Below are 18,027 nucleotides of genomic sequence, written 5' to 3' on the forward strand. Positions count from 1 at the left end.
AGATACAGAGTAAAGCTCCCACTACACTATCTCATCAAACACTCCCAGGGTAGGTACAGCACGGGTTAGATACAGAGTAAAGCTCCCTCTACACTGTCCCATCAAACACTCCCAGGGCAGGTACAGCACGGGTTAGATACAGAGTAAAGCTCCCTCTACACTGTCCCATCAAACACTCCCAGGGCAGGTACAGCACGGGTTAGATACAGAGTAAAGCTCCCTCTACACTGTCCCATCAAACACTCCCAGGGCAGGTACAGCATGGGTTAGATACAGAGTAAAGCTCCCTCTACACTGTCCCATCAAACACTCCCAGGGCAGGTACAGCATGGGTTAGATACAGAGTAAAGCTCCCTCTACACTGTCCCATCAAACACTCCCAGGGCAGGTACAGCATGGGTTAGATACAGAGTAAAGCTCCCTCTACACTGTCCCATCAAACACTCCCAGGGCAGGTACAGCATGGGTTAGATACAGAGTAAAGCTCCCTCTACACTGTCCCATCAAACACTCCCAGGGCAGGTACAGCACAGGTTAGATACAGAGTAAAGCTCCCTCTACACTGTCCCATCAAACAATCCCAGGGCAGGTACAGCATGGGTTAGATACAGAGTAAAGCTCCCTCTACACTGTCCCATCAAACACTCCCAGGGCAGGTACAGCACAGGTTAGATACAGAGTAAAGCTCCCTCTACACTGTCCCATCAAACACTCCCAGGGTAGGTACAGCACGGGTTAGATACAGAGTAAAACTCCCTCTACACTGTCCCATCAAACACTCCCAGGGCAGGTACAGCACAGGTTAGATACAGAGTAAAACTCCCTCTACACTGTCCCATCAAACACTCCCAGGGCAGGTACAGCACAGGTTAGATACAGAGTAAAGCTCCCTCTACACTGTCCCATCAAACACTCCCAGGGCAGGTACAGCATGGGTTAGATACAGAGTAAAGCTCCCTCTACACTGTCCCATCAAACACTCCCAGGGCAGGTACAGCACAGGTTAGATACAGAGTAAAGCTCCCTCTACACTGTCCCATCAAACACTCCCAGGGCAGGTACAGCACAGGTTAGATACAGAGTAAAGCTCCCTCTACACTGTCCCATCAAACACTCCCAGGGCAGGTACAGCACAGGTTAGATACAGAGTAAGGCTCCCTTTAGTCCACCCGAGTGTCAGAAGGTATACTCCTTACACCAGTGTGCCATTTGTTTCTATTTCCCAACACTGTGTGGACTCTCCGACAGCCCATTTAGTGCTGAATCAATGCTGAGTTGGTAGCAGTTTTGTGCTGTGACACCACGATTCTCTGGGACCAGGAAGGAGGGCACATTCAGTTAAGATTGGGCCCTTACAGCAAACAGCCAGAGGAATCTTTAATCCTCCCAGATTGGGCTGGATTTGAAAACAGGCCCCACAGGTAAAGGTCAGTGCCTAACTTACTGCACTATCCATTCCTCCATTTTCTTTTTATGCGTTCATCGGGTGTGGGCGTCGCTGGCAAGGCCATCATTTATTGCCTATCCCTAGTTGCCCTTGAGAAGGTGGTGGTGAGCCGCATTCTTGAACCGCAGCAGTCCGTGTGGTGAAGGTACTCCCACAGTGCTATTAGGGAGGGGGTTCCAGGATTTTGACCCAGTGACGATGAAGGAATGACAATATATTTTCAATTTGGGATGGTGAGTGACTTGGAGGGGAATTTGGAGGCAGTGATGTTCCCACGACATTTCTACTCGTCCTTCTCAGCGGTGGAGGTCACAAGAGAGGGAGGTGATGTCGAAGTAACCTTGAGGGAGGTGCTGCAGTACATCCTGTACTTGGTACACACTGCAGCCACATTGTGCCTGTGGTGGAGGGAGTGCATATTGCAGATGGTGTGCGTCAACAGCATAAGATCCTTGGGAACTTGGTGCCAACCTTTGCACAGCACTGGGTGTCCCTGCCTCCAAAGTTTCATATCAACCGCAACAGACTGCTGGACACAGGTGAAGGGCAGATGGACACAAATCGCCCCTGGGCGGCACTGCGAAAGTTTAAACGTCAGAAACTGCAACAACGATAGCAAGTGAAGGGCAGTTTACTGCGCAGAACCCAGAGGCTGAATTATTGGCTTGCCAGCCAATACTTGCCCGCTTTGGCAAGACAAGAAGAGCGTCACATCTGAGGGAGAACAGCAATATATGCTGGATTCCTTGGAGCTGGTGACAGCGATAAAACAAAAGGGTGAGTCATATGTGATTACACTGCAGTAAAATGAGTCAAAGCCTGCAGTTTCTGCTCAAGGTGCTCCAGTGAAATAACACAGGGCTGGGCTTCAGCCATCTGCTACCAACGGTAGTGTCATGGTTACAAGACCAGGCGAGCAACCCAGAGAAGGCGAGTTCAAATCCCACTAGGGCAGGTTATGTAACTGAATTCAATAAATCTGTTAATCTGTGGGCTGGCACCAGCTAAAATGATTAAAAATCTATTGGTTTGTTAAAAAAAAAACACAACCGGGTCACTGATGTCCTTCAGGGAAGGGAACCTGCCGCCCCCACCCGGTCTGGGCTACACGTGACTCCAGTCCCACACTGTGTGCTTGACTCAATGTCCTCTGAAGTGTATTGATTGCTGGCTGGTTTCAGGACAGAAAGCAGAGAGTAGGGGTAAAGGGGAGCTATTCCCAGTGGCAGAAGGTGGGTAGTGGTGTTCCACAAGGATCAGTGCTGGGGCCACTGCTGTTCACAATTTACATTAATAATTTAGACTTTGGAATCAAAAACACAATTTCTAAATTTGCGGATGACACCAAACTGGAGGGGATAGTCAATACTGAGGAGGATTGCAACAAATTACAGGAGGACATTAATAAACTCGCAGAATGGGCATATCATTGGCAAATGAAGTTCAACACAGATAAATGTGAGGTACTGTATTACATTTTGGTAGGGAGAATAGGGAGGTCACTTAAAACTTGGAGGGTGCGAGTCTAGGTGGGGTAGAGGAACAAAGGGATCTCCGAGTACAAATACACAAATCACTGAAAGTATTGACACAGGTTAACAAGGCCATAAAAAAAGCAAACCAAGCACTGGGGTTTATTTCTAGAGGGAATTGAAAAGTAGGGAAGTTATGCTGAACCTGTACCGAACCTCCACACTTAGAGTACTGCGTACAGTTCTGGTCGCCATATTATAAAAAGGATATAGAGGCACTGGAGAGGGTGCAGAGAAGATTTACACGGATGATACCAGAAATGCGAGGGTATACATATCAGGAAAGGATGAACAGGCTGGGTCTCTTTTCTCTTGAAAGAAGGCTGAGGGGTGACCTAATAGAGGTTTTTAAAAATTATGAAAGGTTTTGATAGAGTGGATACAGAGAGAATGTTTCCACTTGTGGGGAAGAGCAAAACAAGAGGCCATCAATATAAGATAGTCACCAAGAAATCCAACAGGGAAATCAGAAGAAACTTCTTTACCCAGAGAGTGGTGAGAATGTGGAACTCGCTACCACAGGGAGTGGTTGAGGGGAATAGTATCGATGCATTTAAGGGGAGGCTAGACAAGCACGAGGGAGAAGGGAAACGAGGGTTACGCTGATAGAGTTAGATGAGGAAAGACGGGAGGAGGCTCGAGTGGAGTATAAACGCCGGCATGGACTGGTTGGGCCGAATGGCCTGTTTCTGTGCTGTTTATCCTATGTCATACTGTGTTATATATACACACACAATACACTGAACATTTGCTCACATTCAACAAATAAAAAATAACCTCAGCCAAAGCACCAAGGGCTCTTGCATCCTTTATCAACACTGACACTTGGAATACTCAACTGTCCGGCCTTTGATGTGCTACCAGACTGTACCGACAACGACAGTCCCAGTCGAGTCTGAGTCTGGACTGGGTTAGTTGTCCCACACAGGGTGGGTGCAATTTCTATCAGCATCCCTGGGCTAGGAAATCACCCAGGGTCTCCGGTTCTGATCGCGGACTAGGGACTACTGTCTGCAAGAGGGCAGCAGAGTTGGCAATTCCTCCCCCTCCCTCCCAATGGCGTAAATGGCCAATGGCTCTGCAATATTATCCACTGATCAGCTGAGTCATACAGACCAGGAAGGTCACAGCTCCATCTCCAGTCTGTGCTGGGATAATGGATCTCAGTCAGGCTGGGCAGTGGAAAGAAGCAGACAGGAATATGCTGCTGCTGGGGATCGGGCCAGAAAGTAGAGTTAGGTGGCAGATCAGCCATGACCTTATTAAATGGCGGAGCAGGCTCGAGGGGCCGGATGGCCAACTCCTGCTCCTAATTCTTATGTTCTTATGAATCATGCATAAATCATGTAATAGGAACAAGAGGCCATTCAGCCAGTCAGAAGGGCAGTACATAGAAGATAGGAGCAGGAGGAGGCCATTCGGTCCCTCGAGCCAGTTCCGCCACTTAATGAGATCATGGCTGATCATCCAATTTCAGTACACTGTCACTTTCTCCCCATATCCCTTGATCCCTTCAGCCTTAAGAAATATATCTAACTCCTTCTTGAATATATTTAATGAATTGGCCTCAACTGCCTTCTGTGGTAGAGAATTCCACAGGTTCACCACTCTCTGGGTGAAGAAATTCCTCCTCATCTCTGTCCTAAATGGCTTACCCCTTATCCTTAGACTGTGACCCCTGGTTCTGGACTCCCCCACCATCGGGAACATCCATCCTGCATCTAGTCTGTCCAGTCCTGTTAGAGTTTTATAAGTTTCAATGAGATCCCCTCTCAATTCTTCTAAACTCTAGCGAATATAAGCCTAATCGACCCAATCTCTCCTCATACGTCATTCCTGCCATCGCAGATATCAGTCTGGTGAATCTTCGCTGCACTCCCTCCATGGCAAGAACATCCTTCCTCAGATAAGGTGACCAAAACTGCACACAATACTCAAGGTGTGGTCTCACCAAGGCCCTGTACAACTGCAGCAAGACATCCTTGCTCCTGTACTCGAATCCTCTCGCTATGAAGGCCAACATATCATTTGCCTTCTTAACCGCCTACTGCACCTGCATGCTTACCTTCAGCGACTGGTGCACAAGGACACCCAGGTCTCGTTGCACTTCCCCTTCTCCCAATCTATTGCCACTCAGATAATAATCTGTCTTCCTGTTTTTGCCACCGAAGTGGATAGCCTCGCATTTATCCACATTATACTGCATTTGCCATGCATCTGCCCAATCACCCAGCCTGTCAGTACTGAGGGAGCAATGCACTGTCGGAGGGGTAGTACTGAGGGAGTTCTGCGCTGTCAGAGGGGCAGTAATGAGGGAGCGCTGCACTGTTGGGGGGTAGTACTGAGGGAGTTCTGCGCTGTTAGAGGGGCAGTACTGAGGGAACGTTGCACTGTCAGAAGGGCAGTACTGAGGGAGCAATGCACTGTCGGAGGGGTAGTACTGAGGGATTTCTGCACTGGCGGAGAGGCAGCACCGAGGGAGTGCTGCACTGTCGGAGGGGTAGTACTAAGGGAATTCTGCACTGGCGGAGGGGCAGTACTGAGGGAGCGCTGCACTGTTGGGGGGTAGTACTGAGGGAGTTCTGCACTGTCGGAGGGGCAGTACTGAGGGAGTGCCGCACTGTCGGAGGGACAGTACTGAGGGAGTTCTGCACTGTCGGAGGGGCAGTACTGAGGGAGCGCTGCACTGTCGGAGGGTCAGTATTGAGGGAATTCTGCACTGGTGGAGGGGCAGTACTGAGGGAGCGCTGCACTGTCGGAGGGTCAGTACTGAGGGAGCGCTGCACTGTCAGAGGGGGAGTACTGAGGGAGCGCTGCACTGTCAGAGGGGTAGAACTGAGGGAGCGCCGCACTGTCAGAGGGGGAGTACTGAGGGAGCGCTGCACTGTCGGAGGGTCAGTATTGAGGGAGCGCCGCACTGTCGGAGGGGCAGTACTGAGGGAGCGCTGCACTGTCGGAGGGTCAGTATTGAGGGAATGCTGCACTGTCAGAGGGGCAGTACTGAGGGAGCACTGCACTGTCGGAGGGTCAGTATTGAGGGAGAGCCGCACTGTCGGAGATGCCGTCTTTCGGATGAGGTGTTAAACTGAGGCTCTGTCTGCCCTCTCAGGTGGTTATGAACGATCCCACGGGCACTATTTCAGAGAGGAGTGGGGAATCCTGGCCAATATATATCCATCAACAAAATCATGAAATGCAGCTCAATTAGCTGGGCACAAATTGGTTGCTATTTTGCCAACATTACAACACTTCAATAGTAACCCATTTGCTGTGCAGCACTTTGGGACGTCCTGAGGATGTTGAAAGGAGTTATACAAATGTTTGTTAGTCACTGCTTGCACAGTCATTGAATGAATTAGCAATTAACATCGCCCCACTTGACAGATCACTTTCATTTCCTGATGTCACACTGACCGCTGAACAACGCAAGCATAAACACAATATATTTTTCAGATTTATATTTTTTTTGTTTCAAGTTTCAAAAAGAAAGTCCAAAGGAGCCGGCGTAAATCTTACACATCACATGGTCATGTCAGGTTACTTCAGAAACTCATCAGCGGTTCAACAATTGAGCCCAGCAGTTGTCTCATCGCCTGCAGTGAATCACCGACATTCACTGCAGAGAAAACAAGATCGCCCCCGATACCCAGCGACATTCCCCGAGTGAGGGAGAGGCCACACACCACACTCCAAATCCCCGACTAACCCCACGCACCAAATCCTCAACTAACAATTCCCAAATCATCCACTGACCCCTCTCACCAAATGCCCCCATTGATGTCATTCTGTAACTGCCTACCTTTGAACCCCACGCCAGGATCTGAGCACTCTATCTAAACTGACTCTCCAGTGCAGTACTGAGGGAGCGCCGCACTGTCGGAGGGTCAGTACTGAGGGAGCGCTGCACTGTCGGAGGGTCAGTACTGAGGGAGCGCCGCACTGTCGGGGGGTCAGTACTGAGGGAGCGCTGCACTGTCGGAGAGGCAGTACTGAGGGAGCGCCGCACTGTCGGAGGTGCATTACTGAGGGAGCGCCGCACTGTCGGAGGTGCAGTACTGAGGGAGCGCCGCACTGTCGGAGGGGCAGTACTGAGGGAGTGCTGCACTGTCAGAGGGGCAGTACTGAGGGAGCGCCGCACTGTCAGAGGGGCGGTACTGAGGGAATTTTGCACTGGTGGAGGGGCAGTACTGAGGGAGCGCTGCACTGTCGGAGAGGCAGTACTGAGGGAGCGCTGCACTGTCGGAGCGGCAGTACTGAGGGAGCGCCGCACTGTCGGAGGGGCAGTACTGAGGGAACGCCGCACTGTTGGAGGAGCAGTACTAAGGGAGCGCCGCACTGTCGGAGGGGCAGTACTGAGGGAGCGCCGCACTGTCGGAGGTGCAGTACTGAGGGAGCGCTGCACTGTCGGAGAGGCAGTACTGAGGGAGCGCTGCACTGTCAGAGGGGCAGTACTGAGGGAGCGCCGCACTGTCGGAGGGGCAGTACTGAGGGAGCGCCGCACCGTCGAAGGGGCAGTACTGAGGGAGCGCCGCACCGTCGGAGGGGCAGTACTGAGGGAGCGCCGCACTGTCGGAGAGGTCAGCTTTCAGGCCTTGCTCGCTCAGCTGCACATTGAAGGTCACGTGGCAGGATTTTGAAGAGAAGCTAGTTCTCCTCCCGGTGTCCTGGCCAACATCCTCCCTCAATCAACAGCACCAGAAACACATGACTGCTCATTGGTCTTGGAACATTGGGCTGTATGTAAAATGCCTGCTGCGTCTGCATTCGCAATTCAAAGTACGCAGGCGAGCGAGTGCGCGGTGAGCAGGGAGAGAGTGCGGCGAGCAGGGAGAAAGCGAGGGCGCGGTGAGCAGGGAGAGAGCGAGAGCGCGGCGAGCAGGGAGAGAGCGAGAGCACAGCGAGCAGGGAGAGAGCGAGAGCGCGGCGAGCAGGGAGAGAGCGAGAGCACAGCGAGCAGGGAGAGAGCGAGAGTGCAGCGAGCAGGGAGAGAGCGAGAGCGCGGCGAGCAGGGAGAGAGCGAGAGCGCGGCGAGCAGGGAGAGAGCGGGAGCGCGGCGAGCAGGGAGAGAGCGGGAGCGCGGCGAGCAGGGAGAGAGCGGGAGCGCGGCGAGCAGGGAGAGAGCGAGAGAGAGAGAGCACAGCGAGCAGGGAGAGAGCGAGAGCGCGGCGAGCAGGGAGAGAGCGGGAGCGCGGCGAGCAGGGAGAGAGCGGGAGCGCGGCGAGCAGGGAGAGAGCGGGAGCGCGGCGAGCAGGGAGAGAGCGAGAGCACAGCGAGCAGGGAGAGAGGGAAAGAGAGAGAGAGAGAGAGAGAACAGCGAGCAGGGAGAGAGAGAGAGAGAGAGAGGGAGAAAGCGCGGCGAGCAGGGAGAAAGCGCGGCGAGCAGGGAGAAAGCGCGGCGAGCAGGGAGAAAGCGCGGCGAGCAGGGAGAAAGCGCGGCGAGCAGGGAGAAAGCGCGGCGAGCAGGGAGAAAGCCCGGCGAGCAGGGAGCCGATAGAACAGTTCGTGGAACTGAGTCAACATCGTTCACGACACCCATTCCAGCCTGAGGTAATTCATTTGATTTTAGACAGTTCGGGCTGCAATCGGCCTTTTAGCCCCTGGGCTGGAGGAGAGAAAGATCAGCCAAGTTCCTGCTCCCGGTAACTACACAGTGGCGCCCCTCCAGACAATCATGTGAAAATTGGGGGACTGCCACAGCCTGTTAGGTCATAAAAACTAGAGCTTCATAGCACTCGGGACGACTATTAGGCCCATCGTGTGTGTACAGGCTCTTTATTAGACGAGTCCCAAACTAATCCCACTGCCCCACTCTCTCCCCATAGCCCTGTATCAATCCCAAACTAATCCCACTGCCCCACTCTCTCCCCATAGCCCTGTATCAATCCCAAACTAATCCCACTGCCCCGCTCTCTCCCCATAGCCCTGTATCAATCCCAAACTAATCCCACTGCCCCGCTCTCTCCCCATAGCCCAGTATCAATCCCAAACTAATCCCACTGCCCCACTCTCTCCCCATAGCCCTGTATCAATCCCAAACTAATCCCACTGCCCCGCTCTCTCCCCATAGCCCAGTATCAATCCCAAACTAACCCCACTGCCCCGCTCTCTCCCCATAGCCCTGTATCAATCCCAAACTAACCCCACTGCCCCGCTCTCTCCCCATAGCCCTGTATCAATCCCAAACTAATCCCACTGCCCCGCTCACTCCCCATAGCCCTGTATCAATCCCAAACTAACCCCACTGCCCCGCTCTCTCCCCATAGCCCTGCATCAATCCCAAACTAACCCCACTGCCCCGCTCTCTCCCCATAGCCCAGTATCAATCCCAAACTAATCCCACTGCCCCGCTCTCTCCCCATAGCCCTGTATCAATCCCAAACTAATCCCACTGCCCTGCTCTCGCCCCATAGCCCTGTATCAATCCCAAACTAATCCCACTGCCCCGCTCTGTCCCCATAGCCCTGTTTCAATCCCAAACTAATCCCACTGCCCCGCTCTGTCCCCATAGCCCTGTATCAATCCCAAACTAACCCCACTGCCCCGCTCTCTCCCCATAGCCCTGTATCAATCCCAAACTAATCCCACTGCCCCGCTCTCTCCCCATAGCCCTGTATCAATCCCAAACTAATCCCACTGCCCCACTCTCTCCCCATAGCACTGTATCAATCCCAAACTAATCCCACTGCCCCCTCTCCCCATAGCCCTGTATCAATCCCAAACTAATCCCACTGCCCCGCTCTCTCCCCATAGCCCTGTATCAATCCCAAACTAATCCCACTGCCCCGCTCTCTCCCCATAGCCCTGTATCAATCCCAAACTAATCCCGCTGCCCCGCTCTCTCCCCATAGCCCTGTATCAATCCCAAACTAATCCCACTGCCCCGCTTTCTCCCCATAGCCCTGTATCAATCCCAAACTAATCCCACTGCCCCGCTCTCTCCCCATAGCCCTGTATCAATCCCAAACTAATCCCAATGCCCCACTCTCTCCCCATAGCCCTGTATCAATCCCAAACTAATCCCACTGCCCCCTCTCCCCATAGCCCTGTATTAATCCCAAACTAACCCCACTGCCCCGCTCTCTCCCCATAGCCCTGTATCAATCCCAAACTAATCCCACTGCCCCGCTCTGTCCCCATAGCCCTGTATCAATCCCAAACTAACCCCACTGCCCCGCTCTCTCCCCATAGTCCTGTATCAATCCCAAACTAACCCCACTGCCCCGCTCTCTCCCCATAGCCCTGTATCAATCCCAAACTAATCCCACTGCCCCGCTCTCTCCCCATAGCCCTGTATCAATCCCAAACTAACCCCACTGCCCCGCTCTCTCCCCATAGCCCTGTATCAATCCCAAACTAATCCCACTGCCCCACTCTCTCCCCATAGCCCTGTATCAATCCCAAACTAATCCCACTGCCCCCTCTCCCCATAGCCCTGTATCAATCCCAAACTAATCCCACTGCCCCGCTCTCTCCCCATAGCCCTGTATCAATCCCAAACTAATCCCACTGCCCCACTCTCTCCCCATAGCCCTGTATCAATCCCAAACTAATCCCACTGCCCCCTCTCCCCATAGCCCTGTATCAATCCCAAACTAATCCCACTGCCCCGCTCTCTTCCCATAGCCCTGTATCAATCCCAAACTAATCCCACTGCCCCGCTCTGTCCCCATAGCCCTGTATCAATCCCAAACTAATCCCACTGCCCCGCTCTCTCCCCATAGCCCTGTATCAATCCCAAACTAATCCCACTGCCCCGCTGTCCCCATAGCCCTGTATCAATCCCAAACTAATCCCACTGCCCCGCTCTGTCCCCATAGCCCTGTATCAGTCCCAAACTAATCCCACTGCCCCGCTCTCTCCCCATAGCCCTGTATCAATCCCAAACTAATCCCACTGCCCCGCTCTCTCCCCATAGCCCTGTATCAATCCCAAACTAATCCCACTGCCCCGCTCTGTCCCCATAGCCCTGTATCAATCCCAAACTAATCCCACTGCCCCGCTCTGTCCCCATAGCCCTGTATCAATCCCAAACTAATCCCACTGCCCCGCTCTGTCCCCACAGCCCTGTATCAATCCCAAACTAATCCCACTGCCCCGCTCTCTCCCCATAGCCCTGTAGCAATCCCAAACTAATCCCACTGCCCCGCTGTCCCCATAGCCCTGTATCAATCCCAAACTAATCCCACTGCCCCGCTCTCTCCCCATAGCCCTGTATCAATCCCAAACTAATCCCACTGCCCCGCTGTCCCCACAGCCCTGTATCAATCCCAAACTAATCCCACTGCCGCGCTCTGTCCCCATAGCCCTGTATCAATCCCAAACTAATCCCACTGCCCCGCTCTGTCCCCATAGCCCTGTATCAGTCCCAAACTAATCCCACTGCCCCGCTCTCTCCCCATAGCCCTGTATCAATCCCAAACTAATCCCACTGCCCCACTCTCTCCCCATAGCCCTGTATCAATCCCAAACTAATCCCACTGCCCCGCTCTGTCCCCATAGCCCTGTATCAATCCCAAACTAATCCCACTGCCCCGCTCTGTCCCCATAGCCCTGTATCAATCCCAAACTAATCCCACTGCCCCGCTCTGTCCCCACAGCCCTGTATCAATCCCAAACTAACCCCACTGCCCCGCTCTGTCCCCATAGCCCTGTATCAATCCCAAACTAATCCCACTGCCCCGCTCTCTCCCCAGAGCCCTGTATCAATCCCCAAACTAATCCCACTGCCCCGCTCTCTCCCCATAGCCCTGTATCAATCCCAAACTGATCCCACTGCATCGCTCTCCCCATAGCCCTGTATCAATCCCAAACTAATCCCACTGCCCTGCTCTCTCCCCATAGCCCTGTATCAATCCCAAACTAACCCCACTGCCCCGCTCTCTCCCCATAGCCCTGTATCAATCCCAAACTAATCCCACTGCCCCGCTCTCCCCCCATAGCCCTGTATCAATCCCAAACTAACCCCACTGCCCCGCTCTCTCCCCATAGCCCTGTATCAATCCCAAACTAATCCCACTGCCCCGCTCTCTCCCCATAGCCCTGTATCAATCCCAAACTAATCCCACTGCCCCGCTCTCTCCCCATAGCCCTGTATCAATCCCAAACTAACCCCACTGCCCCGCTCTCTCCCCATAGCCCTGTATCAATCCCAAACTAATCCCACTGCCCCACTCTCTCCCCATAGCCCTGTATCAATCCCAAACTAATCCCACTGCCCCGCTCTCTCCCCATAGCCCTGTATCAATCCCAAACTAATCCCACTGCCCCACTCTCTCCCCATAGCCCTGTATCAATCCCAAACTAATCCCACTGCCCCCTCTCCCCATAGCCCTGTATCAATCCCAAACTAATCCCACTGCCCCGCTCTCTTCCCATAGCCCTGTATCAATCCCAAACTAATCCCACTGCCCCGCTCTGTCCCCATAGCCCTGTATCAATCCCAAACTAATCCCACTGCCCCGCTCTCTCCCCATAGCCCTGTATCAATCCCAAACTAATCCCACTGCCCCGCTGTCCCCATAGCCCTGTATCAATCCCAAACTAATCCCACTGCCCCGCTCTGTCCCCATAGCCCTGTATCAGTCCCAAACTAATCCCACTGCCCCGCTCTCTCCCCATAGCCCTGTATCAATCCCAAACTAATCCCACTGCCCCGCTCTCTCCCCATAGCCCTGTATCAATCCCAAACTAATCCCACTGCCCCGCTCTGTCCCCATAGCCCTGTATCAATCCCAAACTAATCCCACTGCCCCGCTCTGTCCCCATAGCCCTGTATCAATCCCAAACTAATCCCACTGCCCCGCTCTGTCCCCACAGCCCTGTATCAATCCCAAACTAATCCCACTGCCCCGCTCTCTCCCCATAGCCCTGTAGCAATCCCAAACTAATCCCACTGCCCCGCTGTCCCCATAGCCCTGTATCAATCCCAAACTAATCCCACTGCCCCGCTCTCTCCCCATAGCCCTGTATCAATCCCAAACTAATCCCACTGCCCCGCTGTCCCCACAGCCCTGTATCAATCCCAAACTAATCCCACTGCCCCGCTCTGTCCCCATAGCCCTGTATCAATCCCAAACTAATCCCACTGCCCCGCTCTGTCCCCATAGCCCTGTATCAGTCCCAAACTAATCCCACTGCCCCGCTCTCTCCCCATAGCCCTGTATCAATCCCCAAACTAATCCCACTGCCCCGCTCTCTCCCCATAGCCCTGTATCAATCCCAAACTAATCCCACTGCATCGCTCTCCCCATAGCCCTGTATCAATCCCAAACTAATCCCACTGCCCTGCTCTCTCCCCATAGCCCTGTATCAATCCCAAACTAACCCCACTGCCCCGCTCTCTCCCCATAGCCCTGTATCAATCCCAAACTAATCCCACTGCCCCGCTCTCTCCCCATAGCCCTGTATCAATCCCCAAACTAATCCCACTGCCCCGCTCTCTCCCCATAGCCCTGTGTCAATCCCAAACTAATCCCACTGCATCGCTCTCCCCATAGCCCTGTATCAATCCCAAACTAACCCCACTACCCGGCTCTGTCCCCATAGCCCTGTACCAATCCCAAACTAATCCCACTACCCCGCTCTGTCCCCATAGCCCTGTATCAATCCCAAACTAATCCCACTGCCCCACTCTCTCCCCATAGCCCTTTATCAATCCCAAACTAATCCCACTGCATCGCTCTGTCCCCATAGCCCTGTATCAATCCCAAACTAATCCCACTGCCCCCTCTCCCCATAGCCCTGTATCAATCCCCAAACTAATCCCACTGCATCGCTCTGTCCCCATAGCCCTGTATCAATCCCAAACTAATCCCACTGCATCGCTCTGTCCCCATAGCCCTGTATCAATCCCAAACTAATCCCACTGCATCGCTCTGTCCCCATAGCCCTGTATCAATCCCAAACTAATCCCACTGCATCGCTCTGTCCCCATAGCCCTGTATCAATCCCAAACTAATCCCACTGCATCGCTCTGTCCCCATAGCCCTGTATCAATCCCAAACTAATCCCACTGCCCCGCTCTCTCCCCATAGCCCTGTATCAATCCCAAACTAATCCCACTGCATCGCTCTCCCCATAGCCCTGTATCAATCCCAAACTAATCCCACTGCATCGCTCTCCCCATAGCCCTATATCAATCCCAAACTAATCCCACTGCCCCGCTCTCTCCCCATAGCCCTGTATCAATCCCAAACTAATCCCACTGCCCCGCTCTCTCCCCATAGCCCTGTATCAATCCCAAACTAATCCCACTGCATCGCTCTCCCCATAGCCCTGTATCAATCCCAAACTAATCCCACTGCATCGCTCTCCCCATAGCCCTATATCAATCCCAAACTAATCCCACTGCCCCGCTCTCTCCCCATAGCCCTGTATCAATCCCAAACTAATCCCACTGCCCCGCTCTCTCCCCATAGCCCTGTATCAATCCCAAACTAATCCCACTGCCCTGATCTGTCCCCATAGTCCTGTATCAATCCCAAACTAACCCCACTGCCCCGCTCTCTCCCCATAGCCCAGTATCAGTCCCAAACTAATCCCACTGCCCCCTCTCCCCATAGCCCTGTATCAATCCCAAACTAATCCCACTGCCCCACTCGCTCCGCATAGCCCTGTATCAATCCCAAACTAATCCCACTGCCCCGATCTGTCCCCACAGTCCTGTATCAATCCCAAACTAACCCCACTGCCCCGCTCTCTCCCCATAGCCCAGTATCAATCCCAAACTAATCCCACTGCCCCCTCTCCCCATAGCCCTGTATCAATCCCAAACTAATCCCACTGCCCCACTCGCTCCACATAGCCCTGTATCAATCCCAAACTAATCCCACTGCCCCGATCTGTCCCCATAGTCCTGTATCAATCCCAAACTAACCCCACTGCCCCGCTCTCTCCCCATAGCCCAGTATCAATCCCAAACTAATCCCACTGCATCGCTCTCCCCATAGCCCTATATCAATCCCAAACTAATCCCACTGCCCCGCTCTCTCCCCATAGCCCTGTATCAATCCCAAACTAATCCCACTGCCCCGCTCTCTCCCCATAGCCCTGTATCAATCCCAAACTAATCCCACTGCATCGCTCTCCCCATAGCCCTGTATCAATCCCAAACTAATCCCACTGCATCGCTCTCCCCATAGCCCTATATCAATCCCAAACTAATCCCACTGCCCCGCTCTCTCCCCATAGCCCTGTATCAATCCCAAACTAATCCCACTGCCCCGCTCTCTCCCCATAGCCCTGTATCAATCCCAAACTAATCCCACTGCCCTGATCTGTCCCCATAGTCCTGTATCAATCCCAAACTAACCCCACTGCCCCGCTCTCTCCCCATAGCCCAGTATCAGTCCCAAACTAATCCCACTGCCCCCTCTCCCCATAGCCCTGTATCAATCCCAAACTAATCCCACTGCCCCACTCGCTCCGCATAGCCCTGTATCAATCCCAAACTAATCCCACTGCCCCGATCTGTCCCCACAGTCCTGTATCAATCCCAAACTAACCCCACTGCCCCGCTCTCTCCCCATAGCCCAGTATCAATCCCAAACTAATCCCACTGCCCCCTCTCCCCATAGCCCTGTATCAATCCCAAACTAATCCCACTGCCCCACTCGCTCCACATAGCCCTGTATCAATCCCAAACTAATCCCACTGCCACGATCTGTCCCCATAGTCCTGTATCAATCCCAAACTAACCCCACTGCCCCGCTCTCTCCCCATAGCCCAGTATCAATCCCAATCTAATCCCACTGCCCCCTCTCCCCATAGCCCTGTATCAATCCCAAACTAATCCCACTGCCCCGCTCTCTCCCCATAGCCCTGTATCAATCCCAAACTAATCCCACTGCACCGCTCTCTCCCCATAGCCCTGTATCAATCCCAAACTAATCCCACTGACCCCTCTCCCCATAGCCCTGTATCAATCCCAAACTAATCCCACTGCCCCACTCGCTCCGCATAGCCCTGTATCAATCCCAAACTAATCCCACTACCCCGCTCTCTCCCCATAGCCCTGTATCAATCCCAAGCTAACCCCACTGCCCCAGTCTCTCCCCATAACCCTGTATCAATCCCAAACTAATCCCACTGCCCCACTCTCTCCCCATAGCCCTGTATCAATCCCAAACTAATCCCACTGCCCCACTCTCTCCGCATAGCCCTGTATCAATCCCAAGCTAACCCCACTGCCCCTTCTCTCCCCATAACCCTGTATCAATCCCAAACTAATCCCACTGCCCCACTCTCTCCCCATAGCCCTGTATCAATCCCAAACTAATCCCACTGCCCCACTCTCTCCCCATAGCCCTGTATCAGTCCTAAACTAATCCCACTGCCCCGCTCTCTCCCCATAGCCCTGTATCAATCCCAAAGTAACCCCACTGCCCCACTCTCCCCATAGCCCTGTATCAATCCCAAAATAATCCCACTGCCCCGCTCTCTCCCCATAGCTCTGTATCAATCCCAAACTAACCCCACTGCCCCGCTCTCTCCCCATAGCCCTGTATCAATCCCAAACTAATCCCACTGCACCGCTCTCTCCCCATAGCCCTGTATCAATCCCAAACTAATCCCACTGCCCCGCTCTCTCCCCATAGCCCTGTATCAGTCCCAAACTAATCCCACTGCACCGCTCTCTCCCCATAGCCCTGTATCAATCCCAAACTAATCCCACTGCCCCCTCTCCCCATAGCCCTGTATCAATCCCAAACTAATCCCACTGCCCCACTCGCTCCGCATAGCCCTGTATCAATCCCAAACTAATCCCACTACCCCGCTCTCTCCCCATAGCCCTGTATCAATCCCAAGCTAACCCCACTGCCCCAGTCTCTCCCCATAACCCTGTATCAATCCCAAACTAATCCCACTGCCCCACTCTCTCCCCATAGCCCTGTATCAATCCCAAACTAATCCCACTGCCCCACTCTCTCCGCATAGCCCTGTATCAATCCCAAGCTAACCCCACTGCCCCGCTCTCTCCCCATAGCCCTGTATCAATCCCAAACTAACCCCACTGCCCCACTCTCCCCATAGCCCTGTATCAATCCCAAACTAATCCCACTGCCCCGCTCTCTCCCCAAAGCCCTGTATCAATCCCAAACTAATCCCACTGCCCCGCTCTCTCCCCATAGCCCTGTATCAATCCCAAACTAATCCCACTGCCCCACTCTCTCCCCATAGCCCTGTATCAATCCCAAACTAATCCCACTGCCCCGCTCTCTCCCCATAGCCCTGTATCAATCCCAAACTAATCCCACTGCCCCGCTCTCTCCCATAGCCCTGTATCTTCCTCTACTTTAAATATTTACCTTCATTTCCTTAAAAGATGCGATGGTCTCTGCCTCAACCACTCCCTGTGGAGAAGCATTCCATACTGCAACAACCCTCTGTGTAAAGAAGTTTCTCCTCACTCTCTCAGAGACTATTTTAAACTGACGTCCCCTCGTCACTGACCAACCACAGGAAATAGAAGATTTGAGGTTAGGATCAGATCAGCCATGATCTTATTGAATGGTGGAGCAGGCTCGAGGGGCCGATTGGCCTACTCCTGCTCCTATTTCTTATGTTCTTATGTTCTTATGTTTCCCTATTCACTCTATCAAAACCCTTGGTAATTATAAATGCTCCATTAAATCTCCTCTCAGCCTTCCCTGCTCCAGTGGGAATGGTTTCTCTCCAGCACCTTAATGAGGGGAGAAAGGGAGTGACTCACTGTCAAAAAGCCTGAGTTAAAGAGATACCTGAGCGATCTCGTCCACAAAAGCGTCACTTCCGAACGCCTTCCTCCCAAACTATATTCGGCTGGTGAGAAAATCCAATAGTGCAACAACATTGAGAAAGCTTCCGAACGATCTCCAGTACTTCACTCACACACAATGATTCCGTATATAAAAGATTATAAAATCCAAATGTTTGCCGAAAGTAGTCTGACTGCCATCACTCCCTGTCTTAAAGCAATGAGCTTGTGTCGAAGCTTCAGCCCACAGGCTGATGATTCAGAGGTTGTGACTAATACTCACCACACACACACACAGAAATATCTGGTGACCA

General features: G+C 53.1%; 1 protein-coding gene across 2 annotated transcripts in view; it reads right to left on the minus strand.

Moving 5' to 3' along the window:
• The window catches only part of LOC147114478 (anion exchange protein 2-like), a 410,117-nt gene that overhangs the window by 244,324 nt on the left and 147,766 nt on the right, over positions 1-18,027 (minus strand). The window lies entirely within an intron of this gene.

The sequence above is a fragment of the Somniosus microcephalus genome, chromosome 7, assembly GCF_052327205.1.
Source record: "Somniosus microcephalus isolate GS21.2 chromosome 7, FLI_Smic_1.0, whole genome shotgun sequence".
In the NCBI taxonomy this organism is placed as follows: domain Eukaryota; kingdom Metazoa; phylum Chordata; class Chondrichthyes; order Squaliformes; family Somniosidae; genus Somniosus; species Somniosus microcephalus.